The following is a 25244-nucleotide window of genomic DNA, read 5'->3' as shown; positions in this document are numbered from 1 at the left end:
TGAAATCAAATTAATTTAAAAGTTGCTTTAACATTCAGCTGTGAAATTCTGAAAGTCAGCTCAGTGACTAAGCTCTGTGTGCCTATTAGCAGTGGCAAGGAACAAGGTGACACGACATGGCAAGCTGAGGTGGCCTAAGAGGGCTCAGGTTCCATATGTGCAGTCTGTTTTTCCATACCCTTGGAGTAGTTTTTAACCGCTTATAACAAATTTCCACACTGGTACACCTAAAATTATGCATTAGGAAAACAAGATAAAGTTGGAAGGAATTAATGGAAATAACATGATATACCTTGCATTTCTATACATGTGTATCAAACAATACCTTAGGTATATTTTAATGTTGGCTTCCCCCCTCCATGTAGTTATCCATAATAATCAAGGAGAAAAACTTATCTGGTGATTTAAAAATTGTTTTGCCTTTTTAAAATTGAGCTATACATTTCCCCCACTCCTCTTCCACCTCCCCTCATGCCCACCATGCTCCCAATTTATTCAAGAGATCTTGTCTTTTTCCCCTTCCTAGGAAGATCCATGTATGTCTCTCTTAGGGTCCTCTTTGTTACCTAGGTTCTCTGTAGGCTGGTTGTCCTTTGATTTATGTCTAATATCCACCTATGAGTGAGTGTATACTATATTTGTCTTTCTGGATATGGGTTACCTCATTCAGGATGGCTTTTTCTAATTCTGTCATTATGCCTTCAGATTTCAAGATGTCATTTTTACCACTGAGCAGTACACCATTGTGTAAATGTACCTCATTTTCTTTATTCATTCTTTGGCTGAGGGGCACCTATGACCCAACAGTTTCATATCCAGCTAAATTTCCACTTGTGTCTAAAGGCAATCAAAACACAGTATGAGGGCTGGGGACGTAGCTCAGATAGTAAAGAGCTCCTATTGTAAGCATGAGGATTTGAGTTTTGATCCCCAAACCCATGTAAAAAGCTAGGTACCCAGCACTACAGAGGCAGAGACAGGAGGATCCCGGGAGCCTGCTGGCCAGTCATTCTAGCCAAATCAGTGATCTCCAAGTTCAATGAGACATGCTATATCAAAAAATAAGATGGAGACATCTAGAATTGATCTCTAGAGTCTATATACATGTGCATATGCACCTCTACATAGATACTCTCTCTCATTTTAAAAGTCAGTTGCAAACATTTATAAGTTTATATTAAAACACTTTTTGATAATTACCTGATCCAGTCAATGAAGAAACCCAGGATGAAAAATTGAAAAGTACAGAAACCATAACTCATCATGAAATCTCAAACCACGTAAGTCTAGAAATGAGGGCAAAACAATTACAGATAACATAAATTAGGACCCACATAGTTGAACAAGGAAGATTATCTGCCAAACAAACTGAGGTGGATTTCCATGTCATAATGTAGCCCAGTATGGAGCCTTAGAACCTAAGGAGACATTCATTCAAGGGAATAGCTCAGCACAGGGTACCAGTCTGACCCCATCCCTGTGTTAGAGGACTACTTCGGTGAGAGCAAAAACTAGGAGCCTGTACAGGGTGAGGGGATGTCAAGTAGTGATGACTCAGTGTAATATTTCTCAGTGGAGGGGCAATTACATCATGAAATTTTCAGGCAAATGGCTGGAACTAGAAAAAAATCATGCTGAGTAACCCAGATCCAGAAAGACAAACACAGTATGTACTCACTCATAAGTGGATATTAGATGTAAAGTAAAGGATAACAGGACACAACCCACAGCTCCAGAGAAGCTAGGTAACAAGGGGGACCCTAAGAGGGACACATAGATCTCCCTGGGAAGAGGAAATAGATATCTCCTGGGTAGACTGGGGATGGGAGAAAATAGGGAGATAGTAACATGAGGTATCAGGTGGGTCAAGTTGTGGGTAGGACAGAAGGGGAGAATAAAAGAGATAATTTGATAGAGGGAACCATTATGGGGTTAGGGAGAACCTGGTGCCAGGAAAACTCCCAGGAGCCCACAAGGATGACCTCAACTACGACTTCTAGCAATAGTGGAGAGGGTACCTGAACTGGCCTTCCCCTGTAATCAGATTGGTCATCATAGAGCCTTCATCCAGAAACTGATAGAAGCAGATTTGGATATCTACAGCCAAGCACAGGGCCAAGCTCCAGGAATCCAGTTGAAGAGAGGGAGGAGGATTATATGACCAAGGGGTGTCAAGATCATGATGGGAAAGTCCACAGAGACAACTGACCTGAGCTTGTAGGAGTTCCCAGACTCAGGACCAACAGCTAGGGAGCCTGCATGGAACCAACCTAGGCCCTCTGGATATGGATGACAGTTATGTAGCTTGGTCTGTTTGTGTGGCCCCTAGCAATGGGACCAGGGCCAGTCCCTGATTCATGAGCCAGCTCTTTGGAACCTATTCCCTATGGTGGGATGCCTCACCCAGCCTTGACATGGGGGAGGAACTTGGTCCTGCCTCAACTTTGTTGACTTCCATGGTAGACCTTACCCCTTCTGAAAGGAGATGGGGGCATAGAACAGGGGTGGAGGGAGGGAACCGGAGAAGAGGAGGGAGGGGAAACTGTGGTTGGTATGTAAAATAAATTTAAAAAACAAAAAATATCAAGAAAATGTATCTATCAAACCTATTATCTACAACAAAATATGCTAATAGAGCATATTTGATGTTCCATGTGTTATAAAAATAATAATTCCTCTTTTGGATCATAAACATCACCCTGTTGTGCTCTTCTACGGACTATTACTGTGATTAAGGTTGAACTCAGCTTTACCTGTTCCTAATATAAGTGACTGGTGTTTCCTGCCTATAGCCCTATAGGATTATTTACTTAGCTTATGAAATTCAGTCACTTCATATCTGTGACTAATCTAATAGATGTAAGGATAATCATTGTCACAGGAATGATCCCCTTTGTTAGTTGAGGTCTTGGGTACTAAAAGCCTTATGAGTGACTTTATTTCGTAAGCATATGTGATTGTGAAGATGCACAGAACGTGATGACATAGGCTAAGATAAAAGATGGCTACTGTACAGTAGTAAGCCCAGGTGTCCCCACAGAGCATCTTAACTGAGCTTGTTGACTGTTTGCCTTCCTTCATAGGAGAGGTCACTTTGGGTCATGGGACCCTCATCTAGGTATCCAGCTGCTCCCACCAACCAGCTGTATGCAATTCTGCCCCGATTCTGTTCATAGAATGGGGTCTTGGGAGGGGGTTAGAGGCTATAAAGGGGAGCAGAACTAGGGGAGGGGGCTCCGTCTAGGCAGCTATGGGAACACCATTTCCTCTGCCATATAAAGACATTCTAGTGTGGCCTTTTGGGGGGCGGAGTGCCCACAGTCCTGTAAGTGATGTCTCACTCATTGCTTTGTAAGTAAACCCAATGAATTCCTTGGTTCCACAGAGTGAAGTTGGTGAAAGTGTACCTGGGTTTGCCATCAGAGCAGCAGAGGGGTAGATTTTTTTTTTTCTGTCAACACTTGGCAGATAGCTACGACCAGACAAAACCAAAGATGTGCTTGGGAAGAACATTGTCCCTGGAGTGGGCAATGAGACAAACAACTGAAGAGCTGAAGTGACACTGTGTGAAGGGAGTGGGGTTAATTTTGAGGAAATTTTGGCTTGGTGGTCTGTCCCTATAGGGCTTGTGGGGTAGTGGCAGGGACATAAAACATGCAGAGGATAGTGAGACATGTAACTAAAGTAAGGCCACCTGGGCGGTGGGGGTGGATCTAGGGATGGTAGTCTAGGTGATATGGGGTGGCATGCTTGCTGGGCGGGGTCCACCCTGGGAGTATGGAGATAACTTTGAGAACAGCTAAAGGTCTAGAGCAGGTGTGACAGGCCCTGGGAGTGGCACATCAAAGGTGGAGGTGTCAGCAAGAGCTGCAGAGGCAGCCTGGCTGCTGCTATAGACAACAAGAGGTCTATCCCAGGCAGAGGCAGCTACCCAGAGGGAGACTGCAGGTGTAAGGAACGGGCTGTAGTGAGAAAGGGTTGTCAGTGCTGTCTTGGAGAAATGGACATGTTGGTCTGCCATCTTTCATGGTGCTAGAGTAACCATGGTGCTAGGCCAATAGGGAAAGGGGCCCAGATGAAACCAATAATATTGAGTCCCTTCTGGGACCACAAAAAAACATGGACTCCCTGGGACACGTCAGATAGCAATGAGGAAGGGAGATTGACTCACAAGTGATGGAAGATGCACCTCAGGTCTTACCTTTAATCCAGAGAGAGATATGGGCTAGTGGCTCGGGGCTTTGCATCATTGTTCTGCCTCTGTTTTGCTACAAAGTGATAGCATGGTGCTAACCTTTCAGTGGGCCTATTGACTGTTTCCCTTCCCTCACAGAAAGGAGTGGGGTGGAGTGTCATGGGGCCCTCAACTGAGTAACCATGGCACAGGAGCCCATTTATTTTCCAAGAATTATAATGAACAGTCATTAGAATGAAATTTTTTTCTAGTTTGTTTTGAGACAGGGTTTCTCTGTGTAGCCCTGGCTTTCTTGAAACTCACTCTGTAAACCAGGCAGGTTTCAAACTCAGAGATTTGCCTACCTCTGCCTCCCAAGTGCTTGGATTAAAGGCATGTGCACCCATGCCCAGAGAAGTGTCCATGTTTTAAGAAGTCAAATTTGTTGTTTCCTATGATAGCATCTTGTACTGTAGTCCCCAAATCCTCCGGGAAGCACACTTTATCCATAAAAATGAGCATAACTCTCTAGTATTATATACATACATATTAAATATTATATATTTCTAAATCATATACCTGTATAACTAAACATATATATTACAAAACAGAGATAAGTATATACTAATATGAAATTAAAAGGAAATAGAACACAACACCTCCCCCTCCCCAGGACTGAGGAGTAAACCCAAGGCTTCTAACATTCTAGGCCAGCATTCTACCACTGATCTATATGATAGCATCTTGTACTAGGTTTTTTCTTTTAGGCCACCAAACATCTCCCAAATCATGACATGGACTTATTAGTTATGAATGCTCAGCCTTATTTGAGCTCTTTAATCTATTTCTCTTTATCTGCATTTTGTCATGGGCTTTTTACCTTTTGTGTATGTGTGTGTGTGTGTGTGTGTGTGTGTGTGTGTGTGTGTGTTACTTTTTTGCTGTCTCCATGTTTATCTGCCTGGTTTCTGGCCCTGGGAATATCGCTCCTTTTTTCTTCCTCCTCCTCTCCTCTCTGTTCTCTTCTTCCTTTGCCTAGATTTCTCCTACTTATTCTCTCTGCTGGTCTGCCCTGCCTATCTCTCTTCTGTCTAGCTACGGGCCATTCAGTTTTTTGTTAGACAAGCCATGTGTCTTAGGCAGGTAAGGTGAAACAAATGTAACACATCCTCACGGGTTAAACAAATCAGCATAAACAAATGTAACACATCCTTGCTGAGTTAAAGTAATATTCCACAATAGCATCTTTGTACTGAAGAGCTGTAAAACATGGATTGGATTTTAAACTTTCTTTAAAAAGTGATTTTTGGCAGCTGTCACCCAGTTTCTCTTTCTCAACTACACCATAGATCCTTTTACTGGATGTTCCCAGAGGCATTTTGGTTCAACAGAGTTAAAGAAAATTCATTGCTTTTCTCCTTCCCAGTCCAGTAGTGGATCCTGCACCATTCCTTGGCTCTATTTGCTGCTAGTTGCCAATGGCTGTCTCTTTACCACATTCCCTGGGATTTGTTCCTTTGCAGTGGATACCCTAATCAGCCTCTCCTTATTGTGGACCTGGAATGATGCATTGCTAGCGTAGTGACTAGTCCCTATTCTCTTGTGCTCTTTGTTCTGCCCTCTCTCTCATCTCACACATAGACTCAGAGCTCTTCTGAGGCAGTAGTCCCCAAATCCTCCGGGAAGCACACTTTATCCATAAAAATGAGCATAACTCTCTAGTATTATATACATACATAGTAAATATTATATATTTCTAAATCATATACCTGTATAACTAAACATATAAATTACAAAACAGAGATAAGTATATACTAATATGAAATTAAAAGGAAATAGAACACAACACCTCCCCCTCCCCCAGGACTGAGGAGTAAACCCAAGGCTTCTAACATTCTAGGCCAGCATTCTACCACTGATCTATATTCCCAGTCTGGTTTTTCATTTACATTCTTGAGATTTTAGAGGCTAAAAATGTTTGTTCTTCCTATAATTGAGAAGCATCCACTGTTTTCAAAACATATTGGCTTACCAACTTGTGAGGCAGTAATTCACATGTACACTTTTAATCTCGGTTCATTTTTAAAAATAGGTTTTAACTACCATCATAGCTGACAGGAATATTCTTAGTTATAGGCACCAAATGCACCTGAAGTGTCTTACTGAATCCCAACCTTCATTCCATACAACATTCATGAAAGGTCTCACTGGATTCAGCTAGCAGGGAGGCCAGCATGTGTGCCTGCAATTCCTGAACAGCAGTCTGTTGTTCTGCTGTTTTGTTTGGCAGTGCTGAAATGGAACATGGACAAGCATATGTCCACTGAGCTACACCCTCAGCCCTTCCAACTTTGAATTCACAGCAATTAAGAAAAAAAGAAGGATCAATGGTGGTATCCACTGGAAGTCATGATGACAGAAACAGCCATTCCCAGAGGCAACTTCTGTTTCTGCAGTATAATAGCCCAATGCCATTGTCATCCCTCTTCCAAGCAACAGACATCAGAGAACTTTCTGGCTGATTTGTGTTTATGACATTATTTAGACTTCTGTCTAGCTGCTGTAAGGGTCCTCTTGCTCTACCCATTCTCAGAGTCTGCAGCTCCATCTTCCTCAACAGTTCCTCTTTTGTAAACTCCTTTAATGCTTAAATAAATTAGGGTCAGTTTCTGGTCCTTGCAACTAATAACCCTGGCTAATCGAAGATACACTTTGTATTTTCACTGTCACTGAGACAGTGTATATTGCCATAAAAAAAAAACCTTAAAAGAATTCATCCCAGCTAGACAGTGGTGGCACACACCTCTAATCCCAGCACTTGGGAGGCAGAGGCAGGTGGATCTCAGTGAATTTGAGGCCAACCTGGTCTACAGAGCAAGTTCCAGGACAGGTGCCAAAGCTATACAGAGAAACCCTGTCTTGAAAAAAATTTTATCGCTATGTAGTGGTTTATTACAATGATATTACTGTGGTTCTTAATGGTGAAAGACTGAAGTCTTTTCCTTAGAATAAGGAGCAAGTGCTCCCTTTGGCAGCACATATACTAAAATTGGAACAATACAGAAATTGGCATGGCCTCTGTACAAGGATAACATGCACATTCACTCAGCATTCCATATTTTAAAGCTGGATGTGGAGGCACACCAATCAGTCAGGGTAATTAAATGAGAAAAAAGAAATTAATGAAAGTCATCTAAATAAGAAAAAAGGTAGATGACATGACCTGATCTCTAGACAGACAAGCCTAAGGTAACCACTAAAAATCTAGAAGAAGTTCAAGCAAGGCTGCACAAAACAAGAGGAACTTTCTAAATGTTCTGTTTTTGAGACGGTCTTGTTATGTCGCCCAGGCTAGCCTTGAACTCACAATCCTCCTACTTTAGCCTCTAAAGCAGGATTATGGGCCTATGCCATGACACTTGGCTTCAGTGTATTTCTATGCTCTCCACACCAATGATGAGACAATGAAGTAAAGAAAACAAGCCATTTTTATATTGGTGTTAAAAAAGAACAAGATGCCTAGGAACAAGTTTAACAAAAGAAGTACATGATGTTTACATTGAAAAGCCATAAGACCTCACTTATTAGGGCCTGTGTTTGCAGAGGCTGCAATCGGCATCCAAACTCCCCCACTCAGGTATGAACCTGGGGCTCCTTGGCTGGCTCTGATTGCAGCCCCACAAAGACAGCCCCCGACAAATGGCTCAGCAATGTGGAGCTAATACGGATGGCAGTGACACTCTCTGAAAGAAATTGGGACCAAAATAAACAGAAAGGCTTCCTGTGCTCATGATCCAATGACTAGATACTGTTAAGTTGGCACAGCTCCAAGCTTCTATGTATCCAGTGCAATTTCTATCAAAATGCCAGCAGCGGCAGCAAGCAGCTTCATTTTCTTCTTCTTACTCTTGTTTATTCTTTCAGAAATGTGTGGGTTGCTCCTAACATATATAGAGAAATGCAAGACTCAGAATGGCCAAAATTATCTGGAAAATATAAAAACCTATCAAATCCATCAAAAAGCATAGGCAACTAAGAGAATTTGATTCCTCAGTCCTCCATAAACTGGGCACAGTGATACTCACATTTAATTCCACCATTCAGGAGGAGGAAGCAGGAGAATCAGAAGTTTAAGGTCACCCTCAGCTACATGGTGAGTTTGAGATCAGCATGGGATATGGTAAATACTGGAGGAGAAGATATTAATGGAACGGAACCAGGTGTCCAGAAAGCTTTCCCAACCGATTTTCAACAAGGGTGTTAAAGCCACCAGGGGGAAAGAACTGCCTTTTTAAAAGAATTGGTGTTGGGTCACTGGATGGTAACTTACAAAATAATGAATTTGAATCATCTCATGCTATATAAGACCAAATGGATCATGGTTCTAAAACTATAAAACTCTCAGAAGAAAACAAAGGAATAAATCTTTGTGATGGTGAATAAGAGAATAATGTCTTAGCTATGTCATCAGAAACACAAGTAACAAAAAAAATAGCCAGGCATACATAGTCCTACATATCTGTAGTCATAGTCCGTGGGAAAAGGAAGTAGAAGATAGGGAGTTCAAGGTCATCCTCAGGTATATAGCAAGTCTACAACCAGCCTGGACGCCATGAAACCTTGTCTCAAAATGAAGAATAAAACACAGAATAGGGGTTGGGAAGGATAGTGATAAGATTGCTTGCTGTGCAAGCATTAGGACCTCAGTTTGGAATCCTAGAATCCACGTAAAAAGTCTGGAAATGGCCTTATGTTTGCTACCTGAATGCTGTGAGGGTGGAGACAGCACACACACAACACATATACAAATCCACAAAAGCAAAACAACAGCTAAAGTTTTAAAACATGTATCTGCGTGTATGAGGATGGACTCAGGTGCTACTACTCACATGTGAAGGTCAGAGACAATTGCAGAAGTCCTTTCTCTCCTTCTACTGTGTGGATCCTGGTGATCCAACTTGAGTTGTCAGGCTTACAATTGCCTTAACCCATTGAGATATCTTGCCAACCCTCTGTTTCTATTTTATGTTTTAAATTGTGTGTGTGTGTGTGTGTGTGTGTGTGTGTGTGTGTGTGTGTGTGTGTGCTGGCATTTGCAGGTAACAGAGGGCATCAGAGCCCCTGGAACTGAAGTCCCAGGTGGTTGTGAACCACCTGACATGGGTACTGGAAGAGAATTTGGGTCCTCTAGAAGCTGTATGTGTTCTTAACCACTGAGCTATCTATCTCTCCAGCACCCCCCCCCAAAAAAAAGTCAGCCAGGCATGGTGGTGCACTCCCTTATTCCCAGTCCTTTGGAAGGCAGAAGCAGGCAGATCTCTGAGTTTGAGGTCAGCCTGGTCTAAAAGTGAATTCCAAAACAGCCTATCTTTTTAAAAAGTAAGTCTTCCGATGGACTGCTTTAGTATCCTAGGCTTCAAATGTCTCAGTTTTCCTGGCAGGCAGAGACTACAGGTATGTACCACTTTACTCTACTCGGCTTAGATGGCTTTAAAGTTAAAAATGTCTACTCCATAAAGAAGACTCAAAAGAAATTAAAAGGCAGCCTGCAAACTGATGGAAAATATTTGCATATCATATATATAATAAGGGACTTATAATTTGAATATATAAATACCCTTATGACTCCATTTAAGTGTCCAGTTAGAAACAGGCAGAGGATTTTAACAGACATTTTTCTCTAAAGAAAAATAATATACAAATGTCTAATAAGCTCATGAAAATGTGTTCAGTATTATTACCCACTAAAGAAAATAAAATGAAAACCACCTTGAGAATAGCAATGTTAATGCTGTAAAGCAGATTGTAGTGATTACTTCCATGATTTATAAATGTAGAAAAAATAAAACCAAACAAACAAAAAATGAACTGTGAATGTTACAGGGTGAGCCATACATTAATGAACTATAGCTCAGTAAAACTATTACAATCCTGTCCCCCAACACACCACCACCACACCACACACACACACACACACACACTGAAATATCACTTTTGGACTGTTAGGTTGGTGAAAAAAAACTGGAACTCTCATACACTGATGATTCAGTAAAATAGTTCCATTTTAGAAAACTGAGGTTTAATTCTTAAAAATGTGAAACAGTTACCATCTGACTAGCAATTACACTCACAGATGTGTACCCCCCCCCCCAGGAAATGAAAATGTGTGCCCTTGAAACTTCTGTTGTTGGCAGCATGGTTCACAATAGCTCAAGACTGGAAACAATCTAAAAGTTTGTGAATTGATGAATGAATAAACATTTATAATGACATTTTACTATAATAAAAAGAATGAAGTCCCTAGTGTCTTGTAGATACCATGATGGAGCTGGAAAGATGTCTCAGCAGTTAAGAGAAGTTGCTTTTATTTTATTATTAATATTTTTCATTTGATGTGCATGGGTGTTTGCCTGAGTGTACCACTGTGCCCCATGTGTATGCCTGGTGGCTGGTGAGGGCCAGAAAAGGACATCAGATACCATGGAACTGGAGTTACAGACAATTGCTAGCCACCATGTGGCTTTAGAAAAGCAGCCAGTGCTCTTAATTACTGAGACATCTCTCCAGTCCTGAGAACTTGATTTTCTTGCAGAAGACCTGAGTTGGGTTTCCAGCTCCTATGTTGGATGACTCACAACTGTCTTGTCACTCCAGCGGGATCTAATGGCTTCTTACAACCTCCACAGATAACCGACCACACACACACACACACACACACACACACACACACACACACACACACACTTTTACACCATAATTAAACATAAATCTAAAAACAACACTCATGTGAAGGGAAAGAGGTTAGTTAAAAAGTGAAAACAAAACAAAACAAAACAAAAAAAACACCATTTTGTGTGACTATGCTCTCTTAAAATGTTCAGGACTAGCACCTGCAGAGCCAGAAAGTCAATTAGCAGCTTCCGGGGCTAGAAAATGGGGAAAATAGGAGGATTGGGGCAGGGATGGGGGGGCAATGAAAATGTTCTGAAATTAGATAACAGTGACAGTTGTGCAATTCTGTCAATATACTAAACAGCACAGAACTGTATTTTCTAAAAATCTGTTGTTTGTGTGAGGAAGTGTCTTGCCCGCAAGCACACATATGCACCTTGTATGTGTCTGGTACCCATGGAGGTCAGAAGAGGGCATCAGATCACCAGGGACTGGAGTTACAGATGGTTGTGAGCTACAACATGGGTACTGGGAACCAAACCTGGGTCCTCTGCAAGAGCAAATGCTCTTAACCACTGAGGCCTCCTTCAACTCCCTCAAAACTAATTTTAAAAGGCAGGTTTTATATGAATTGTATATTAAACATGTTATTAAAGTTTGTATAAAATCATAGCTATAATAATGCAAGAATCACACATCAGAATAGCATTCTAAAGCCAAATAGTGAGTAGGATGCTAGTTAAAGTGAAATGTGGCTTTGTATAAGTATTTGAAATGTGATTATTGTGCAGAAGTAGACAATAAAAAAATAACAGTACAGATAGAAGTGCAGTTGCATTTCACCCTGTGTTGCATCGCTGTTGTTGCGCTAGTCGATGCCCACAGAGCTGGAAAAGCATCATTTGAGGGTATCGAGAAGATGCTCTTCTGGAAAAGCTTCAATCAGTAGACCAGGTAAAGAAGACTGACCATCGCCAGTCCCTACCATCACCCAGGTGACCATCATCCAACCCATGAAGGGAACAAAATGGCAGTGTTACAAGTAAGATGATGGGAGGTGTCATTCTGTAAATATGTTTCTCTTATTGGTTAATGAATAAAGCACTGTTGGCCAATAGGAAAGGAAGATAGGAGGGACTAGGAAATAAGGAGGAGAGAGGAAGTAGTAGGGAGGAGTCAACATGTAGAGACTGGGGAGAGCAGATGCCAGCCTCACTTTCCAGTAAGATGAGACCACGTGGAAATACTTAGATTAATAGAAATGGGTTAATACATAAGACAGAGCTAGCCAATAAAAAAAAAAAAAAAAAGCAACTGACCAACAGAATTTATATCTAACACAGAGTCTCTGTGTGTTATTTGGGGCTGGCGTGGCTCTGGGCCCAGACTGGCAGGAAAAACCTTACTCATAACACATATCCTCTCTGTTGGGGCTGTACCGTCCATCTTCTCCTTGCTTGGACCAGGCTGTTCTGTTTTTCAAGCCTTTGGACTCAGAATGGTTACAGCACCTGTCTTCCTGGGTTTCAGCTTTTTGGTGGCAGATGGTGGGACTGTAAGTATTCAGGCATCTGTACTGGCCTGCACTTTGGGTCCTGACAGGACACAGCCTCCGCTGCAGCCACTAAGAGTACCACCTGTGCACATTTGCTATGTTCCTTATAAAAGATGGGCCTTGCCACCAGTCTCTTTATCTTTCTTATTTTTCTTCCTCTTTCTCTCTCTCTATCTCTGTTTCTCTTCCACCACTCTTGTCCAAAAGGACTCGTTTCTGCCCTCCTCTGCCCCTTTCTCTGCCCCTTCTCTCTCCCCTTCAAATAAACCTCCTATGTGAGTCTTGTTCCATGGCCTGACTTCTCTTTGTGGTTTTTTAAAGTTACAACAGGGACTCCTTAGTCTTCATGGTGATATGACTCAATCACAGAAGTCTCATCACAGACAGATAAAGATGGGCAGGTACATAGAGTTAGACTACATGTTCAGTATCTCTGGGGGAGCCTGACAGATACTCTGGGTTCACAATCTATTCATCTCCATTACTGAATGTATTGTTAAATTCTCATTTCTGTATGAGCACAAAGCTGCCCATCTTTCTCTTTTCCTTTCCTTCTTTTGTGTGTGTGTGGGGGGAGGTGGTTCAAGACAGTTTCTCTGTGTAACAGCCCTTTGTAGACCAAGTTGGCCTTGAACTCACAGAGATCTTCCTGCCTCTGCCTCTCAAATGCTGGGATTAAAGGCGTGCACCACCAACACCGCCACTGACCTCTCCTTTGCTCCTTACTTATTTCTGTGCCAAAGACAGAGGCCAGGTCTCACATGAGCTAAGCACTTGTTTTTCTCCTGAGCTCTGCCCCAGATGCCACCCATGACTGTCTATATTGGTTTGTCTGTTTTTGTTTTACTGTCATTTTCAGACAAATCACAGACTTGTATAGTGTGGAAGTGTTTTTTCCCCTCCTAGAACAAGATCTTGCTTCCAAAACTGATGAATTTTTAGATCTAATGGACTTAGTAAACACCAAAACCACCGATATCTGTATTCGCTAGCCAAAACAAGTCTGTAAATCAGTCTATTGTTAAAATGGCTTAAGTCTGTTTACAAAGCTGACAGGATTCATGTGTGACCAGAAAGTGAACAGAAGTCTTTTATGGCAGTCTAAGCTGTTGCATAAGCTGAATAGCCCACAGAGTGAAGGCATCAGAGAACATACAGGAAAAAACAGACCCAGTTCCTGTACTCTTACTCAACAGCCAACAGAAGAAAGACTTGTGTGATCAAATATTTGGGTTTTCTCTCACAGACACCACCACGCAAGTGATCCTTCCTGTAACAGATATTCTCTGACTCTGTTGTGTACTGACACTGGTTAGACCACACGGCACAGTCCTCCACACTGCTACCCTCCCCCACCTCAGCGTGTCACAGGCTGAGCCCCCCATTCTGCTGTCCACCCCCACTTTGGCGCCTATTGCAAGCCCCAGGGATTCTGTTGTGTGGTAACACAGGCCACAAGGGCTCAGACCCCCCACACTGCTGCTCTCCCCCTCTTCAGAGGCTGTCATGAGCCGCAGTCTATTTCATTTGTGTTCTTGACTTACAGACTTTAAGCCAGGGCTCCTACAACCTCGTTCTCAACTTTGGTTAGTCTTCTGGAGTGGCTCCTTGAATTCAGGGAAACATTTAGGATTACTGGTTCACATGAGTACCTATCAGCGACCTTGACCTGTTGGCTCGAAATCCCAGCACTTGGGAGGTAGGTGTGTTGCTGTGAGTTGGAGGTTGGCTTGGGCTACATGATGAGTTCCATGCCAGTCTGGGCTACAGAGGGAAACTCTGCCTCAGAGTAAACAAACAAACAAATAAACAAACAAGGGTGGTAGAGATGGTTCAGTGATTAAGAGCTCTTGCAGGGGACCAGGGTTTGTTTCTCAGCACCCTCATAGCAGCTCACAACTTCCTGTAACTCCAGCTCCAAGGGATCCTGGCCCCTGAGGGCACCTGTACTCACATGAACACACTCATACACAGATGCACGTGTATACACATAATTTAAAACTAATAAATATTTAGTAAAGCAAATAAACACACATAAAAATGAAGGGATCATTGGGTGGCTCAGTGAGATAAGGTGCTTTCTGCCAGGACAGACAAGATGAGTTCGATTCCCAAAGACTCACAGAGTAGGAGGACCAACTCTAGCCAAGTTAATCTCACTGACTGTTCGAGCACACACGCAGGCATGCGTGCATATAAGTAAATAATAAAATAACGGTGACAGATATTAGAAAGGCTACTAGTAGCACTCAGTGGTAGAGTGATTGCCCAGCATATCAAAGGCCTTGGTTCATTCCCCAGCACCATAAAACAAAACAAAGATGAAAATCAAAGGCTCCTGATAAATAGCATCCCTTTAAGATGTGGGTAAAGTAAAGCACAGAGGAAGGGGAGCAGAGCCTCCACAGCCTCTCTGCCCCTCAGAATCTTTGTGTTGGTCAGCTCTCTGTAAGTTCTCCAGACCAGCCTCCCGGGTTTATGGAGGTATCATTATACAAAGACTGATAGAGTCAAGCATTGGCCACTGATGATCAATTTAACTTTCAGCCACTCTCCTCATACCCTGCCCTGAGATTGAGTGAGGCTCATAAATCCCAACCCTCTAATCAGGCCTTAGACCAGACCAGCCACCATCCTGCAGGAATCTAGAGGTTGCCAGCCATCATAATCGCATTAGCATATAAGAGGCTCATCACCGAAGATGCTATGTGTTCTGGTGGAACACATAGGCCTCCTGCCCCTGTCTCCCTCCAAACCCTGCTGCATCTCAGAAAGCCCACCAAACGATGACCCCTTCCCTAGAGATGCTCAAGACCACTCCCACAGGGTATTTAAACTGCCCCCTAGAAAATAGACTTGTGGTTTTCCAATCTCTTGTTACAATTGGATCTCTTGTCCTGCCAGGTCCTGCGGCCCTTCTCAGCCCCAAATAAACACACAGACACCATATTTTAAATCTATTGGCCAATGACTAGGGCTACTTATTGACTAGCTCTGTCTTAATTATTAACCCACTTCTATCAATCTATGTATTGTAACGAGGATGTGGCTTACCCAGTAATGCCCAGCATGGTGTTACTCCTCTAGTAGTATGGCCACTCTGCCAGGGCCTGCCTACTTTTCCCAGAATTCTCCTTATCTCCTAGCCCCGCCTATTTTCCTGCCTCACTGGCCTGGCTGAACAGTGTTTTATGCATCAACCATTAAGAAAAACATGTACAGAAGAACATCCCCCATCTCTTTCCCATCTCCTCTCCGGGAGGCTGGAAGGCCATTCGGGAGCCTTGCATCCATTAAATGTGGGCTTTTTAGATTTGGTTTGATTTGGTCTGATTTGGATTGCTGCATCGGAGGGAGAGGCTTATCGGGGTACAGAAACTTTTCACCAAGGATTTTGGGAGTTGGTATACCGGGAGACAGAGGAAGAACACATGTGTATTGCACAATATCACAGAAAAGCAATTACTAGAATGTATATATCCTAGAGACATTTCTTCCCACAGAGGAAGGAAATCACCCACATGTGGGTAAGAAAGTGTGCAAGGGTATGTTTTCATTCTATTATCACACACTTGTGCTCTGGGAGAAGGGATTTTCATCTATAATTGTTTTGTGAGAAATATATATGTTGAATAAAATACTATAGAATCCTTACCGTGCTTTTTATTATTATTTTTAAACGGATGTGTATGGGTGTTTTGCCTGCATGTATCACATCTGTGAACCACATGTGTGTCTGGGGATACCACAAGACTTCCTATGAAGAGGCCTGGTGGGTGTCGGGGCATTTACCACAAAGTCTTTTTTAAATAAAAGAAGTGAGAGCCTGACCTGTCTTCCTGGGCTATAGAGTGAGTTCAAGTCCAGAAATGTAGTGTGAACCTGTGCCAAAACAAAAGGTGAGACTGGGTGTAGTGGTATAGGCCTGTAATATAACACTAAGGAATTGGAGGCTAAAGGATTAGGCGTTCAAGTCCACCTTTGATTAGATAATGATGCTGAATCCTGCCTGGGCTAACCAAGACTTGTTTCAAAAACCATTAAATAAATGAAAAGTAAAAAGTATGTGTCTGGGCAGCATGGGGAGTGTATAGCGGATTGATAGAGCACTTGCCTAGCATATGTGAAGCCCTAGGTTCAATCCTCAGGACCTCAAAATCATTACATAAAAATTTCCTTTGTTTCTTTGAGACAGGGTTTCTCTATGTTACAGCCCTAGCTGTCCTGGAACTAGCTCTGTAGACCAGGCTGGCCTCGAACTCACAGAGATCCACCTGCCTCTGCCTCCTGAGTGCTGGGATTAAAGGCATGTGCCGCCAATGCCCAGCTTGAACCTTTAAGATTGATGGACACAACAAACTTTATGAGATGATGAGAAGAAACAAAATAATTTCTTAGGAATATACAAACTGTATTGCAAAATAGATTATATCAAAAGTTATTGGGTAAGTATATTAAAAAACATGTTTTGTAGTGAAAGTGTAAAATCCAGTGTGAAGTTGCAGCTGACATCTGAGTTTCATTGGTCAGCTTGACACAGCCTAGAGTTCTAGAAGCAAGCTTGAGGTGAGGAACTGCATAGATCAGATAGCCCTGTGGGCGTATCTATCAGGCTTGCCTTGATTATTAATTGGTGCAGGAGAGCCTAGCCCACTATAGACGGCACCATCCCTAGAACGTTAGTTAAGCATGAACCTATGAGGAACCCAGAGAGCTAGCTAGTAAGCAGCACCTCTCTATGGTTTCTGCTTCAAGTCTTGTCCTGCTGTCCCTGAATGACAGATTGTGATCTAGGAGAGTAAGCCAAATAAATCCTTTCCTTCTCTAAGCGGTGTTTTTATCACAGAAAGGGAAACCATTTCTCAGCCTACTGTTCTTCCTTCCAATGGCAGGGACCAAGTTGCCATATCAGTCCTGGTCTGTCTCTGGACTTGTCAAGTATACAGTAGAAAGTGAAGTTTCATTTCTAAAGCCACTTTTAGATTTTTCAGTTATTCCTAGTGGAATATAATACCAATTAATGGTATGTCGTTCTTTAAGTCTAAATGCTAAATTTAATAACTCAAATCTAGCTAGGTCATAGCCTGGGCAGCCCTACTACTTCCTACAGTGTTCTTCTAGTGGGTGTATTGTCTCTATATGGTGAGAAAAAGGCACAGCAAACATGGAGAGGGTCCCACCAGCAGTGGGTGGGAACTCAAGATGTGCAGATGGCTGGCTGTGAGGGAAAACTGGCAGAGAGCTGGATATCCCCACTGAGCCACAGGTGAGGCTGGGTAGAAGCTGGGCAAGGGCTATTCCTTAGGGTTTTACCCAGAGGAGCCCTATGGGACGCTCCCCTGCTATCTGTCTTGAGTGCTGCCTGAGTCCAAAGGCCTGAGATCCACAGGGCCAGTGTGTACCTTTTAGAACAAAGAGTGGGAAGGGCTAGAGACGAGGAAGTAAGATAAAAGACAAGAGATGCTTTTCTACTTCTGGAAGTAGGTGGAGAAAGGATACAGACAAGAAGTCTGTATTGAGGCCCCGGTGTAGACAGTGCTTGCTTTGTGCAACAACAGTGCTAGCTAGGGATTCTTGGAAAACAAAGGCCCTGCCTGATGTCTTTTCTCCTCTGATCCACCGCTGTTAATGTAACCCACACTCAGGCTATGCCAGGACTATGCTCACCTCCCACCCTCCTTTTCATAACAGGCCAAGGACACACAGATAGCATTTGCAGGGTCCAACAATAGCAGAGGTGAATCCAAGATGCCTACCAGTTTCTTAAGCCCAAAGAATTCTTATTGAATGAAGGAGGTTCTGTGTTGTAGAAGGGTCAGGAGACTGTTAGCAAAAGTCTAAGCTCTTAAAAATTACATTTAAAAACACTCCTCTCTGTCTGTCTGTCTGTCTGTCTGTCTCTCTCTCTCTCTCTCTCTCTCTCTCTGTGTGTGTGTGTGTGTGTGTGTACATGTTTGACCTGTGCTCTACTGCTGGATAGCAGGGGGGCGTCCCTGTGCTTGGGCTCTGGACATATACTTATTTCCAAATGCCTCTGAACCATACTTAATGCAGTGCTGAGAATTGAACCCAGGACCTCATGAATGCTAGGGAAACACTTCATCACTGAGGTATATTGCCAATCCTAACCCTTGACCTTAATTAAATGAACTAGGCATGGCTCCCCCCATCATCTTCCATCTGTTCTTCCTTGGGGTGTAGTAGTCCCAAAATGTCTTTAGTCCAAAAACCATTTCCCACTGCCCATTGTTGTAAACTATACTTCCCCATTATGCAGAGCAGCTCTGGCCCAGAATTAGTCAGTGTAAGATTTTCAGGGTAGAGTGGAAGGGCATGGGCCTCAAGTCAGGCAGATTGGCTCAGAAACCAAGATTCTTATGTAAGAGTCCAGAGATGTCATGTGTAGCTGTGGAAGAAGAGACAAAGGTATAAACAGCATCACAAAGAACCAATAAACCCTGGCAAAGCCTTAAAGCAGCTGGGGACATAACAAGAAAATGTGGTTAATATACAAGTGGATACAAAAGTTATTAGGGTTGGAAGGGTAGCTTGGAGGCGTTGGGTTCAAACCCCAGCCCAGAGGGGAGGAACAATGTGGTTTCGGCAGATATTTATCATGTGACAAGTACTGTTCTAGACATAAATACAACAAGAAAGCCATGACATGACTGTACTCATTATTACAATAACAAACCTTGAAGACGGTGACTAGCAGAGAAACTTGTATGAGTCTTTAAAAGGAATGCCTTTGGGAACAGGGTTAGAAGAGGAGAGCCATGAACAGAAGCATGGCCTGGAATTGTTTTTCCTTATGAGCCCTGCTGTGCCCTTTGATTTAAAGTTTAAAAAGGTTTTAAATTATTAACTATTTATGAGCTGTATGGTGGAGTTTTTGTATTTTCTAGTTTATTGAGACAAGGTCTTACTTTGTTGCTCAGGCTGGCCTTGAACAGAAGGTCTTCTTGCCTAAGCCTCCCAAGTGTGGGATTTACAGAGGTGTGCCATCACACCCAGTGGCCCCAAGAAGTATACCATCATACCCACCCAGTGTCTTTCCACCCCTGTGTGTGTGTGTGTGTGTGTGTGTGTGTGTGTGTGTGTATTACTGATGACAGAATTTGGAGACTTTCATATGCCTAGCAGTCTACCACCAAGTACCTCCAACACCTCAAGCTATTTATTATAGGAGTACTTGGTAGGAAGTGGGCATGTGGGTGACCACTCCCTCCTGTATATCTTCCCATGGTATGTCTTGCAGCTAATGATATTCACTGAGATATCCATCATGGGGTGGCCTGAGCAGATCATGTGACTTCTCTTTACCTGTTTTTCTCTGAGGCAAAGATGCTCATGTAAAACTTTCCCGGTGTCCTATGGGGACAGGATGTTCATTGTGGGAACTCTGGAAGGACTTCCAGCTAATTGGAAGAACACTGGTTAGGGCACAGGGTAGAGCTTTGTAGACCACATGTCAATCAGAGGTGAAGCCAGGTGGTGCAGCGTTACCATTGCAAAGGTACCCAGACAGACACCAAATCATGACACAGTTTCCATCTGGATAATGCTGTACACTTGTTGATGACATCTGCACTGCTTACTTGTGGAAAGATGGGGTATTTTGCTGTCCTTGCTGGATTATTGCCACAAAAGATTTCACAAGAAGGCATTTAATCCCTAAGGCAAGAAGGGCCTTCGAATGAGGTGCAAGAACAATTATATACTATAAAAGAAATAAAGAGATAACTGTCTGGAATCAGGATGTAATTAATAGGAAAATACTTAAAAATGTCTGCGTAAAAGAACAAGGAAGATTGCCAGAGAATGTATGCAGGTGCTCATCTGTGAGCCTATGCATAGACAAATACAGAGGCTGCGGGTAGTCTGGGTGGTGTGTGTGTTAGAGGTGGCACAACGGTGCTCTGGTAAATGTCTGACAGATCTGGAGAGGAGATCCTGGATTCGCAGTGGTTGCCAATTTCAATTCTATAAATACTTTCACCTTGGCCAATTTCAAGCTACCCAATTGAAGTCACTGGATGTGGAGTTGGGAGAGAAGGGGTCAGTTCTCAGTGGTGCATGGTGCCTGCCTGTCAGCTGTTGGGTTCAGCAGGTTCCAGCACTATGGTTCACTTAAAGGTTTTTAAGAGAGCCCCAGGTTCCCCAGGTCATCTGTCCTTAGCCTTGTGGATATTGCTTGAACTTTTATCCCAGAACCTGTCACATCTTCCAAATAGAACTGTCTGTCTTGTATGGAACTGCACCAAGTGGCATGGCTGGCTTCCCAGATGTCCTAGGTCTCTCCCGAGGCGGACAAAGCATTGAAGGCCCAGGGACAAAGGAAATAAAGATGCAAGAGAGCTAAAGACAGGTGTTTCTTGAAGCAGAAGCAGAGAGCACCCTGTCAGGAAGGGTGAGGTTTGTAGAGCTGGCAGAACATTTAGTGACTCTGCGCTGGCCTTTTATAAGGCCCCTGGATCCTCTCCTGACTTTCTTTTCTCTTTCATGCCCCCACCCCCACCCATTGCATCATCTCCTAAGCCTGGATCCTGGATGATCCTTGGGCCAGGGAGATACCAAAGGCAAGTTTGGTGTCCCAGCTGCAGAGTAGTTCCACTGTTATGGAGGGATGTTAGCACTTCCCTTCTGGCCTCTTCCCGAGAACTCACAGAATCAAGTCCATTTGCCTGCCTTACAGTATACCAAATCCTGAAATGGGACGTTTTGCCAAAGGAGATTAGTGCCTGGCAGCCAAACTTGTGAACTCATATTTCAAATCCTCTTCTGGGAGGGTGGATTTGGGGCTGCTTATAACCTCAGGTGTGGGGAAAGGTGAGTAGAGGCTAACCCTGAACTGATAAAGCAGGTATGCAGGAACTTCCAGCAGGTGGCTTCCTGGCACCTTGTCCTTTGTCCTTTTGTAGAGTTCACAGCACAGAAATTCTGGGATTGTCCTTTTGGTGCTTTCTTTTTCTTTCCAAAATCGACACAATGGTTGGCAAGAGCACTGTTTATTCAGAAAGCAGCTAACAGGATGCTGCAGGGCTGTCTGTAAAGATTCGGGCAAACTACTACTGGCCACAGGAACTTGTAGGCCAGCAGGAGGAAGGACTCCTTCACCTCTGACTGTTCACCACCCCTTGGAAATTAAGTGGCTGCTGGGGGGGGGGGGTCTTTGGCCCTTGAATGAATCGCCTAACTCCCACAGGAAACCCTCCCTGGTTAGTCTTGGAGTGGGTGCTTTCCTTTGGAACTGCTGGCCTCCTTTTCCTCTCTGTAAATTCTCTGTACTGGAGCCAGCGGGTCTAAAGCCAAGTCCTCTGGGGCTTGGTGCGTATTATGGAGAGGCCCCTTTAAGGAAAAGAGTACCAAGTTACAACATTCAGTGACTAATGGTCAGGGCCTTTAGAAAGAGCCCTGTGCCTACGATGGTGCCTGGAGCTGAAGCTCCATTAGCTTCCACTAGGCAGTTCCGGGAAAGAAGTGAAAGTTTGCAGGTGAAGTAGGTGGTCCGCCATCTCATTTGGAGATATCACCTCCTCTTCCTCTCCCCTTCCGATAAAGAGGTCTTTGAACTCTCCACTTCAATCGAGACTGATACTAGAACACACGTCCTTTCCTTCTAAGGGAGTCACTTTATTCTTCGTTGCTCCTTCTGTATCCCAGCCTCCCCCGAAATCTCCAACCCCCTTCCCATCTCCTTCCCCACTCCAGCCCTCCCCTGCTTGATCAGAATAGACAAACCTGTGAGGAAGGATCGCAACCCTAGCTCCACAACCATTGTGGGTGAGAAGTGACCTCTAGTGGTCAGTCGAAAAGGTCACCTACTTTGACTCTTAACAGTGCCCCGCCCTCAAGCGGAGGAAGAGTGGGCCAGTGAAGCTTGGCATGGTGCCATCCACATTTGATCTTGATGGGGTAGGGGTAGGGGGCAAGGCAGGTGGGTCTCTATGAGTTTGAGGTCAGCCTGTGGTCTACACAGTGAGTTCTAGGCCAGCCAAGGCTACACAGGGAGAACTTATTTTAAAAAACAAACACAGGTGAAGGGTGACAGAGGAAAACATCTGATATTAAAACCTGGCCTCAATACATGCACATACATGTGCACACATATATATCACACAGAAAGAGAAGATTAAAACCAGTCTGGCACAGCTACTACTGTGCTGTCTACTTTGGAGACAGGGATTATGTATCTTGGGAACATTTGCACTTGGCCTTCTGGGTTGCTGGTGTTTTTGTTTATTGGTCTTGTTTTGGTTTTGTTTTTATATTGGCAATAAAACCCAGGTCTTAATGCATGCTAGGTGAGCTCTCTGTCACTGAGCCTCAGCTGCTGCCCCATCTTAGTTTTATCATCAAGGTCCGTTAAATCTAGTATCCTCATGTGTGAAATTGTAACTCTCATGGGCACTTTCTAAATGGAGGCAAAGATTGACTGAGAGAGCACTTGTAAGGTTTAAGGGAAGGGCCAGCAAGTGATTGGTACTCAGTTAAAATCAGTTCAGTCCTTCCTTCAGACCCAGAGTTTATAGAGGGTGAAGAAGGAAGGACTGGATAGGACAGGGGAGGAACTGATCTTGGTTTTTCGTATAGGAAGGCTATGAGGGCAAATGATGTCTAAGTTTATTCAGCCCAGAATGAGAGACCACCTCCCTAGGAAAATGTACACACATACACATAAATCTTCACATACATACTCACAGCCTATAGATTTGGTAGTTTTCCCAATGCTCTAAACTCATTTGTACTAGTTCAAGAAGTCACATTAAGAAACAATGAGATGGCTAGCAGGGCAGTGGTGGCGCATGCCTTTGATCCCAGCACATGGGAAGCAGAGGCAGAGGCAGGTGGATCTTTGTGAGTTCGAGGCCGGCCTGGTCTACAAAGTTAGTTCCAGTACAGCCAGGGCTACACAGAGAAACTCTGTCTCAAAAACAAAAACAAAAACAAGGAAGGAATGAAGGAAGAGAGAAAGAAAGAAAAAAGAGTGAAACTATGAGATGAAAAGTGCTTGCTACCAAGCCTAAAGACCTGAGTTCAATCCCCAGGATATACATGGTACAAGGAGAGAACATCTCACCTTTGCACATGAGCTGTGGCACAGAAATGCCCTCTCCCAAGACAAACAATTGTAAATTTTTTAAAAAAATTAAACATAAACTAAATACATCTGGAAAAGCATGTGCAGAGGACAGTTTTCAACGGATTCTGATCCCCGGCTCCTTGTCCCTTTAGACAAGTCCCTTTCTTTATCTATACTCTTTACGTTTTAAATGACAAGTGAGGAGCAGAGAACAGAGCTCAGCTGATCAAGCACTGGCCTGATCCCCAGCCCTGCATAAACTAGGTGTGGTAGCCTACATTTGTAATCCCAACACTTAGGAGCTGGAGGCAGGAGGGGCAGAAGTTCACAATGGTGCCCCATTCAACAGTGTGTGTGCAAAAACTGAAACCATACAGAGATTAGCATGGTACCTGTGCAAGGATGACATGCAAATTTGTGAAATATTTCACATTCTTTTAAAAGGAGTTCACAGTGGTTCTGGGCTGTGTAGTGAGATAGAGGTCAGCAGCCTAAATTACATGAGACTGGGTCTAAAAAGACAAGTGAAGAGGGGCTGGAGAGATGGCTCAGCGGTTAAAAGCACTGGCTGCTCTTCCAGAGGACCTGGGTTCCATACACAGATCTCCTCATATGGTGACTTGTAGCTGTGTGTAGCTCCAGTCCCAGGGGATCCAATACCCTCTTCTGGCCTTCTTGGGCACTGTATGCATGTGGTGGTGCATAGACCTACATGCAGACAAAGCACCCATATACGTAAAATATAAAGTAATAGCAATTTAAAAACACACGTGAAGGTTAAACTGACGTAAAGTTACCAGATACTGGGTAAGATGCCTCTGCATTTGCATTTCAGAGAAACACTGATATTTTTTTAAGTATTAGTGTATACCAAGTGTTGACTTCATCATGAATTACCAAATTAATTATTATATTGGACATGCCTACATTTACAAAATATTATTTACCTAAATTTTCAATTCAGTAGGGGTACGCTCTATATTTTCACTTGCTAAATCTGAAAACCCTAGACAGGATTTTTTTGTGTGTGTGATTTTTTAAATTTTAATTAGAAACAATCTTGTTCTACATGTCAATCCCAATTCCCTCTCCCTCTGCTCCTTTCCTGCCCCCCACCTCCCTATCCAGTCCCCTTTCTGCTCCCCAGGGAGGGTGAGGCTTTCCATAGGGGATCATCAAAGTCTGTCACATCATTTGGACCAGGCCCTGGCCCTCCCCAGTGTGTCTAGGCTGAGAGAGCATCCCTCTAAAGAGAGGGTTTTTTTTTTTGTTGTTGTTGTTGTTGTTCTCTTTTTTTTCTTAAAGATGTATTTATTTTATGTATATGAGTGTTTTGCCTACTTGTATGTATATGTACCATGTGCATGCATGGTTCCCCTAGAGGCCAAAAGAGAGTACTGGATCCATTAGAACTGCAGTGACAGACAACTATAAGCCACTAACATGGGTGTTGGGCACTGAATCTGGGTCTTGTGAAAAAGCAAGAAATACTCTCAGCAGCTGAGCCATCTCTATAGCCTCAAGTCTTGGTTTTATACTTTTATTATTGCTGGTTATTCATCCTAGGGCCTGAACCAAGGGCCTGCCATGAGCTAAGTGTCCCCTCTAATACCAATGAGCTACAGTTCTGTGACAATTCACATCTTAGTTCAAGGGCTATAGCTTTTTATGATGAGGAATCCTGGAGGCCCATGACTTTCTTTTTCTTTCTTTCTGTCTTTTTCCTTTTCTTTTTATTTTTAAACACAGGGGACTGAAGT

General features: G+C 43.3%; 2 non-coding genes across 2 annotated transcripts; both read left to right on the top strand.

Annotated features, from left to right (window-relative positions):
• The first annotated feature begins 7193 nt into the window (after positions 1–7193).
• On the top strand, positions 7194–7297 carry LOC127219912 (U6 spliceosomal RNA). The gene has a single exon (XR_007834338.1). It is a non-coding gene; the product is annotated as a U6 spliceosomal RNA (small nuclear RNA).
• Positions 7298–23819: 16522 nt separating this feature from the next.
• Positions 23820–23921, top strand: LOC127219913 (U6 spliceosomal RNA). Its single transcript, XR_007834339.1, has one exon. It is a non-coding gene; the product is annotated as a U6 spliceosomal RNA (small nuclear RNA).
• Positions 23922–25244: the final 1323 nt, after the last annotated feature.

Source organism: Phodopus roborovskii, unplaced genomic scaffold (assembly GCF_943737965.1).
Source record: "Phodopus roborovskii unplaced genomic scaffold, PHOROB, whole genome shotgun sequence".
Taxonomy (NCBI): Eukaryota; Metazoa; Chordata; class Mammalia; order Rodentia; family Cricetidae; genus Phodopus; species Phodopus roborovskii.
Note: the sequence above shows the minus strand (reverse complement) of the source record. Positions and strands in the feature narration are given on the sequence as shown.